Source organism: Rhinopithecus roxellana, chromosome 4 (genome assembly GCF_007565055.1).
Source record: "Rhinopithecus roxellana isolate Shanxi Qingling chromosome 4, ASM756505v1, whole genome shotgun sequence".
Taxonomy (NCBI): domain Eukaryota; kingdom Metazoa; phylum Chordata; class Mammalia; order Primates; family Cercopithecidae; genus Rhinopithecus; species Rhinopithecus roxellana.
The window spans coordinates 148,251,368-148,260,843 of record NC_044552.1 but is presented as its reverse complement, the minus strand read 5'-3'; positions in this window follow the sequence as shown (position 1 = coordinate 148,260,843).

The following is a 9,476-nucleotide window of genomic DNA, read 5'->3' as shown; positions in this document are numbered from 1 at the left end:
CTGCTGGGGCACCAGTGGCCCTGATGTCTGTGCCATGGGGGTGTGAGCACTGGCTTGAGGCAGGGCCTGGGGTGGCGGTGCTGGAACCCATGTGGTAGGGCCTGAAAGCGCTCAGAGCAGCTGCTAAGTAGCAGCAACTTTGATTCCAGGTCATCTCTGCTTGGCCAGCCGCGGGGGCACGGGAGCTTGCAGGCTGCAGCCGTCAGGCATAGGACTGTGGCCGTGGCCGTTTAGGGACCACCAGACACCCTGGGGCCCGGTGACAGGGGACTTGCCTCACTGCTCACCACGGAGTCCCGGCAACCCCAGGAGCATGCGTCCTTGGCCCCAGTTCCGAATTGGGCTTGCACGGCGGAGGGGCGAGGGCTGGCCTGTGCTCCCCACACCCGCGGAAGTCATCTCGCCAGTGCCTGCCTGCCCAGAGGTACATCCGTCCTGGGGCCTGGAGCCCCGGGAGCCCTGTATACATGTCCGCAGGGTGCTGTTGACCCCGGCACACTCCCCGGGTTGCTGTGGGGGCTGAGCCTCCTTGATTTTCAGACTGCGTCTGAAGAGAATGGGCCATCCCAGGAGGAGTCCTGGCCTCTGTCCACTCTGACAGCCTTGCCCACCCAGCCTTTGTGCCTGGGCTCAGGGCACTCCCAGATCCCGGCATTCCCACTGCACCTGGGGCCTTGCCCTCCCTAGACTAGGGCTCCTTGGCTTTTCCTTGGGCCCCGCCATGTCTCTCTACCGTGTCTCTCTCCACTGTCTGTCTGCCGTGCCTCCATCATGCCCACAGCACCTGCAAGTGCCCTTTGAATCATTGATTTGGTGCAGCTTGAAACCTCCTGGGACACTGGAGCCCTTGCCTACTCCTGAGGGATGACAGACCTCACTGGCTTCCTGCAGAGCCCAGCGCCCGGGTCCTGGTTATCACTGGCCTTGGTTGAGACCCCTTGTCTAGGTCATGATTTCTTTCAAGGTTTAGTGCGACCATGTGTCGGCGCCGAGGAAAATGATGATCAGATAGTGAATGAGACAAGGACGTAACCATGAAGATGAAAGCAACGTTTGCTGGACTCAGGGCTCCATGTCACATACGCCACGTCTCACCTCATCTACCCCCAGAAGAGCTCAGCCTGGAGGGAAGTGCCTTGGATTCACTGGCCTTGTAGGTGGGTAACAGCCCTAGTGTTGCTTGGAGCCCCCAAGTACCTCGGCCTTGGTCTGGGTCACCCAGGAACCCATTGGGTGCTCTCCCCTGCCCATTGCCTTCCCTGCCCCAAACAGACTTTCTTCAAGCGATTGCTGGGCCATGTCCTAGGTCTGGGGCGTTCTGTGAAGCAACTGCTTATCTCAGAGACTCCGCATAGCACTGCTATGAAGTGAGGTCTCCCTCATCATGGTTTACAGATAAGCACCTAGTCCAGGGGCCTACGGTCTGACCTAGGCACTGGGGGGAGGCTAAAATCCTCAGGGAAGACTGTACCGACACACAACCAGCTCTCCCCACCCCATTCCCGGACCCTGGGCTGCAGAAGGGGTGCTCTGGGCCTTCTCCCCACTGTCTTTGGCACGTAGCTTGTTTTGTGTGGAAATGAGAGAATGACCTGAAAGTGCTGCCCGCAGGTCAGTGAGCACCATGGGAAAGGGCTGCCTCCACCCTGGGCTGTGGGTGTCCATCCTCAAAGCTTATTTCAGTAAGAAAGAAAGATGAATGCAGGGTGTCTTGCCCTCTGGAAAAAATTGCTGTTTTTAATTATGAGACAATGAGTACGTGCATTTGGAGAAGAACAGAGTGCCCGGGGCCTTCTGAGGATAATTAGCTTCTGGTGACCACACACAAGCCTCTGGGCCCATGGAAAACACTCCACCACTGAACTTGCATCTTAGGCCTTAGAGAGGCACAGTGGGGAAGACAGGTGAGCCATCCAAGTCTGCACACTCGGGGTCTGCACTCACCAGTGACCCTGGGACAGCAGGAGCAGGTGCCTCACTCATCCAGGCTGGGGCCAGGAGGACAGTGCTGTTCTGGACACAACTGTGTGTGCAGTAGGTGAGGTCACGGTTCCCAAACATCAGAGCAATCTCAGGCAGCAGGGGGCCAGACACAAGCACAAGAGACCAGGGCTCCAGCTGTGGCCCACGGCAGGCTGCCTGTGCTCATATCACTGTGGAGGGTGGGTGTGCCCATGTCACTGTGAAGGGTGGGTGTGCCCATGTCACTGTGGAGGGTGGCTGCGCCCATGTCACTGTGGATAGTGGGTGTGCCCATGTCACTGTGGAGGGTGTGTGTGCCCATGTCACTGTGGAGGGTGTGTGTGCCCATGTCACTGTGGAGAGTGGGTGTGCCCATGTCACTGTGGAGGGTGGCTGCGCCCATGTCACTGTGGAGGGTGTGTGTGCCCATGTGACTGTGGAGGGTGGCTGCGCCCATGTGACTGTGGAGGGTGGGTGTGCCCATGTCACTGTGGAGGGTGGCTGTACCCATGTCACTGTGGAGGGTGTGTGTGCCCATGAGACTCTAAAGAGTCGATGCACCCAGTGTGACTGTCAAGAACGTGTGCCCATGTGTCTGCGTATAGTGGGTGTGACCATGTTACTGTTCAGAGTAACTGCGTCCAGTAGGAAGATATAGGATGGCTGGGCCCATGTCACTGTGAGGAGTAGATATGGCCACATAACAAGTGTTACTGTATAGAATGGGTGTGCACCCATGTGGGTGTGTGAGTGTGCACAGTGCCACTGTGTGGAGTGGGTGTGCTCCCATGAGGGTGTGCACAGCATCACTGTGTGTAGTGGGTGTGCTATCACGAGGATGTGCACAGTGTCACTCTGTGTGGTGGGTGCGCTACCACGAGGGTATGCACAGTGTGCTACCACGAGGGTGTGCAGTGTCACCGTGTGTGCTACCATGAGGATGTGCACACAGTGTGACTGCGTGTGATGGGGTGTGCTACCATGTGGTGGTGCACGTGTGTGCCACCATGAGAGTGTGCATTGTGTCGCTTGTGCTGCCATGAGGGTGTGCACAGTGTCACTGTGCATGGTGGGTGCGCTACCATGAGGGTATGTACAGTGTTGGGCTGTGTGGTGGGTGTGCTACCATGAGGATGTGCAACACTGCATGGTGGGTGTGTTTCCATGAGGATGTGCAGCGGTGTCACTGTGTGTGGTGGGTGTGCTACCATGAGGGTGTGCACAGTGTCGCTGTGTGGGGTGCACACCCTCCTCTTTTGCATGCATATTTTCCCTTATCCTTTTATCACTGTTGTCCGTGTTTTCACCCCAGGAGGTTTATGTGGAGTGCTCCACATCTACACAGCCTATTTACCCAGAGTGTGGGGTTGCCCATTGTGTGGACACTGAAGGGGCCTGACCCAGCCAAGTGGGTGAAGTGGACTCTTATGTGGTTGTGCAACACCTCCCACCATTTCTCCTCGACATCTGTGCACTCTCTGAACAACTTTTCTTTGTTTTATTGCACCTGTATATCTTGTTCTTATTTTCAAGGCATGGAACGCTGGCGCCTGGCTGTTTTGAAATGGTTTTGTCTGCTACTTAAATTGTCTTTAACGAATTCACTGTCCATGGTTAAATATTGAGTCACAGCCGAGGAAACACTTCCTCCTCCTAGTTACCTTTCCATATTGCTCAGGTCAAGGAGAAAATCTGTCTCTGTTGAGATGTGGTTTATCTGCTTCCCAGCGTTTAACAGAGGGATGACTGTGGCCATCATATCCTACTAATGATTTGCAACTGTTTTTATAGATTTACTTTCTGTTAGTGGAAATGTCTGTTGAGCCTTCTTGTTTGTTATGCTATAAAGGTAATGCTTTATATGCATTATTCATGTAATAACAATGTGCTGTGAGATTAAAACTGAATGTACATCATCTCATAGCAGATGGGACAGATGTGACGGCATCATGTTTGCATGTGGACAAGGCATTCCTGCAAGCCTCGGGTGTCTGGGCTGGCCTGCTCAGCCGTCTTTGAGGACTCACTGCTCCACCCACTCCCTTCATCCACCTCTTGCCTTGCCAGCCTCTGCCAGCACAGGGGGCTTCTCTTGGTCTTCTGGAGGATGTGAGGGATGTCACCAGTCACCGTCCCCTGCAGTGCTATGCCTCTGGGTGCCAGGGTGGGGAGTAGGAAGTCGAAACAGAAGATGATGACAAGAGGAACAGTTATGGTGGTATCTGAAGACATCCATCTGGCAACTTTGCTCAACCCCAGCAGGCAGAAACCTTGGCTGCTGTCAAAGCATAAAAACAAACGACTCTGGAACCAAAGGCTTGCTATTGGGAAAATCTGCGGTGGACAGGGCCCTGTAGCTCTCGAAGGGCAGAAGGAGCCCAGGTCTCTGCCTGACTCCTCCCACATCGAGGATTCTAGACCTGGAGTGGGGGAAGGAGGACAAGCTAGGGAGCACCCGGTGACTCAGAAAGGAGCCAGAGCTGAGGGGCAGCACCTAAGGCCACGCCTGCCCCTCAGTCGAGGTTGCGAGCATTCTGCAGACCTGGGGCCTGCAGTTCCCCAGCACCTGTGCCTATCACTTAGGAGAAGCCGGTCTCAGTCCCCGTGGGATTGCTCTAAGCATGTGGTCATCCCGGAGTTGATATTTCTGAGGTATGTGCTCAGAGACTCTTCAGTCTCCTCTAGTGCCCACGGGGTCCACCCAGACAGCATGCTTCTCCTCAGGGCAGGGTTGATGCCTGGTCGGCCCCCAGCCTTCGGTGTACCTGAGCAGAGGCACTGCTTTCCAGGCCCAGGGGAAGAGAGAGCACAATAGACTCAGCTGTCACTCAAGTGCCGCTTTTATCTAGTTGGGTTTTACTACAAATACCCTCTCATGGCCCCCAGGTTCTCGCATGCACACAGGAGGGTGCACACTCTGTCCCCGGATTCTCGCATGCACACAGGAGGTGTACACTCTGCCCCCAGGTTCACACATGCACACAGGAGGGTGCACACTCTGCCCCCGGATTCTCGCATGCACACAGGAGGGTGCACACTCTGGATTGCAGTGATGTTCTGCACATACCCTCTCATGGCCCCCAAGTTCACACATGCACACAGGAGGGTGCACACTCCAGATTGCAGTGACGTTCTGCACCCAACACATATTTTTGAGCATCTTCATGCTGGGTTCCTTTTCTGGGTCACTTTCATAAACACCTTTTCCTAGGACCAGCAGAGCCTATCCATCAACCCTGGGCCATTTCCCTTCCTTTCTGCTTGGCACCCTTCATTCCAGCCTGGATGTGCATGTAAATAATTTTAAGCTAAAAGAGAACAGTGAGTTGTGCCTGTGCACCCTCCAAGCTCAGTCGACGGCGAGAGGGCCGTGTGGTCTTCAGGGGGATCTCAGAGCCCATCTGATGTCATCAGAAGCTCCGCAGTGAAAGACCCTCCTGCAGGGCCCAGAGACCGGAGCCTTCCAGGAGTCCGTGCTCAGTGCGGCTTCCGTACCCAAACCCTGTCCCCGGGAGGCCCCTGCTGCCACAGAGGGAGGACAGGTCCCCAGCTGAAGACAGCAGCGCCTCGACTCAGGAGGGCCTCCCTGCTTCTCCACTGGCTCCACTGACAAGGGGAATATCCACTTTGCCCTGCACAACCCCATGCTCTGAAAAATAGGGCATGGTGCCAGGAAGCCAGTCGTGCCCCAGCGTGATTTTTATCTAGTGGAGGAAGTGAATAAGCAAGTGTGAATTATGGTGCCGAGTGAGAAAGTGCCCACAGCGATGCCTGAACCAGGTGCTATGGAAACGGGAGGAAGAACCGGCGGGCACAGGGGCCAGAGGGGCAGTCTCAGTGGTCTCCTCCCTCCTTCTCCCTGGTCGTGCTTCTTCCCTAGGGGACCTTATCCTTTTCCTCTCACTGTGCTGATTGCATGAGCAAACGTTTCCTTCAGAAAAGGAAGACACCGGCTGTGGTGTTTGGGGTGTGGTGGTGCCGGGCGGGGAACATGTCAGCTTCTGAATCGGCCAATGACTTCATCTTGGCTCATCCCTGCCGTGGACTCAGGGCTCAGGAGTCAGGAGCAAGGTGCCTTCGGGTGGTGGTTACGGTAAATTGGCTGCCACGTCCTCCAGCATGCAGATCGGAAGCATCTGATTAACACGAGTGTGACTAGGACCTCCCAGGTCTCCTCCCTCTCTCCCTCCTCCTTTCTTTCATTCAGTCAACATTTAAAAAATTCATACTATGGGCCGGGCACGGTGGCTGATGCCTTCAATCCCAGCACTTTGGGAGGCCGAGGCGGGTGGATCACGAGGTCAGGAGATCGAGACCATCCTGGCTAACACAGTGAAACCCCATCTCTTCCAAATATACAAAAAATTAGCCAGGCGTGGTGGCAGGCACCTGTAGACCCAGCTACTTGAGAAGCTGAGGCAGGAGAATGGCGTGAACCCGGGAGGTGGAGCTTGCAGTGAGCAGAGATCGCGCCACTGCACTCTGGGCAACAGAGCGAGACTCTGTCTCAAAAAAAAAAAAAAAAAAATTCATACTATGTGACAGGCTGTGTTGCAGCGCCCCGTGATCAGCAAGAAAGATGAACTGGAAGGAGTGCCTGGCCTCTCAGGCTCCCTGGGTGCAGGGAGGCAGGCACATGCCCGGTGATTGCAGCCGGACTGAGTGACAGACTGCACATGCCAGGCGGGAGGTGACACCACGATGTGCTCTGAAGAGCCTGGGGCAGAGAGCAGAAGGGCCAGAGGGTTTCAGAAAGAAGACCAGAAGGACGTGCAATGTGCAAGGAATGGGGCGAATGAAATACTGGAGTTAGAGACGTGGACTCGCACCTCTCCTTGCAGGAGTCATTCTCTTCAGGCGGCTGATGGAGGTGGGCAGAGGAGGTGGCCAGGATTGGGGGACCTGAGTGTCTGGACTTCCTGGCTTGGGAAACCACAGGGCGGTTTCAGCAGAGGTGAAACATGAGAGTCTGCATTTTAGCGAGCTTGATGTGGAACAGGACCCAAGCAGAAGGGGCAGCCAACACAGGGAGCCGTGCCTTCCCTCGCACAGCTGTGCCCCAGCCGTACCTGCCACAGGGCACCCCAAATGGAGCTCGTTATGGATGGCACTTGGGTATTATAAGCAGGGGCATTTGGGGCTTTCCGGTGCCTGCAGCATGGAGGCACCTTCTTTGAACCTGTCACACACCCCCCGCCTCCTGTGGAGATCCGGCCTCCACAGTAGAGTCCATGAGAGTCCTGAGTGCCCGGCCCTGGCCCAGCTGCACCCGGAGCGCCCTAACAGAAGTGGGAACTCAGTGAAGAGTCACTCAACAAATAACTGTGTGTCTGACATAACCCTGTTCTTCACATTCATTAGAGCTGAGATGGTGGAGGAAAAACCTGGCATCGAGTAATTATAGTTGAATATACAAAGTAGCTTTCCCTCCAGGAACTCCCTTACTATTAAAGGATTAACCCATTCCTACTTATTAAAAGTACTTTTTTGAGAGGTATCAAGTTTCGGTTAATTAATGGAAGCTTAAATTTAGGAAGAATAAGTAAACTTCTTTGTGAAACAGTATTTCCATCGAACTGCTAGATCCCCTTGGCAGGTCTTTAGGAAAAACCGTGTGAAAGAAAAGCCTATGGAACCTCACAGGTTAGGCGGCCCCGAGCACCTCTGAGCAGGTGCGTGGCAGCGGGAGCCGCCACTCTCTGAGCCCCTGGGCTCCCCGCGGGCGGTGACCCCGGAGCATCTCTGAGCAGGTGGGTGGCAGTGGGAGCCGCCACTCACACTCCCAGCCCCTGGGATCCCCGTGGGAATGAAGGGAAGGTGGTTGTGTGGCGTGTGGCCTCTTGGCCCAGAAAGTGGCCCCCGCGAGTCGGGATTGCAGAACACACCGCTGGGCAGCCTGCCCTGAGCCTTCCGCTATTCCCGTTGTTCATCAGATCTAAACATGTCTAAACGAGGCCTTCTGGCTGCCTCTTACTCACAAGGAAGTGACTGACATACTTTCCAGATCGCGAATGATGCACGTGCTTCCCCATGTCTTCATGTGTGCAGCATGTGGAAGGCAGCCGGGCTTGGACGGCAGCTCTGTGCTGCAGCGTGGGCTGTGGAGCAAGTGGCTCTGGATGGGAATGTCCCGCGTGTTGGCTCCTCCGCTGTTTCCTGTGGACCAGGGGCTGCCCTGCCAGGGTTCTGAGGTCACTGGTGTCACACCATCAGCTTCCGAGTCAGGGTCTCCGTGGGAACGCTCAGCACCACGCTGGGCTCTGAGACATGACTGCATAGACCCTGGCTCACACTACACATGCAACTAGATTTTAGTCATCTTAAACTGCCAAACGCACAAACTGCCAAACTGACAACCTAGTAAAGAAGCCCCTTGGGGAGGCGGTGATCTCTGGGTACAAGCAGAGCCTAGATGCGTTCTCAGCCGGAGGGCACGCAGGTGCCCAAAGACTCCCGGGATCCAGGCAGAGGATAGGTGTCACCTTTACAGACCCCACGGCAGGCTCCTGGGATAATTTAAACACCAGCAAGGACAGTAGCTACCGGGATTAAACATGCGGAAATGTTGAGATCGGTGGGTTCACAATATCCTAAAATCATAATTGATACCTTTTGATCACTGCTATTTGATAACCTGAACAAGTCAATATTGACAAAGCACCATTAATAAATATAATTAATGCAAATAGGTGATTGTAAAACATAAATGTGTTAGAAGGGACTTCTTCTGTAAGTAATTTATTCTATAAAAGAAATCTTCAAATCATATACACACACATATATATGGTTATTCTTGCAGGATGACAGTGAATCAACTGTTTTTTAAAAAACAGGTAAAGAAAGAAACAGGATCTAACATTAATCTGGTCTGTTTTAGATGAACTGTACCACTAATAAGGTACAAATGAGGGAAAGAATTGCTTTAGATGAGTATTCCAGCTGCTGAGCGGGGAACGATGGCACGAGAATACTGCCCTTTTGCAGCTCCTAATCAATGAATCAAAGGAATGCCATCAGTGGCAGATTATACCCCACAAAAAGGGAGACCCACAAACCAGGGTGAAGGATCAAACCTGGATCTGACACAGCATCCAGAGGCAGCTACCAGCTACACGAAGCACAGGCCGCAGAGTGCTGGATGGAATGACGCCCAGACCCAGCCAGCACAGTCCCGGGGTGGGAGGCTCTGCAGGACAGACGGCTGTTTCCTCGGCAGGTAAATCACACAGAAAGGGGGAGACGGAAGAACCCCAGCATCGCACCGCAGGGTCCGGACGCACGCACACTGATTCCAGCACCCTGCAGTGAACGGTGGGTGCTCACGAGTAACGAGGACCTGTGAAGCCTGACTGTGAATTTGATGGTTTGATTGATTGGATGGAATGACTGATAACTTTCTAAACATGACAATGCGATTGTGGCTATGGTATGCTAAACAGAGCTTATCTTTTTAGACATGTAGGGGGTTATCTATGGAAAAAATAATGGGAGGTGTGGGACTTACCTAGTGTAAC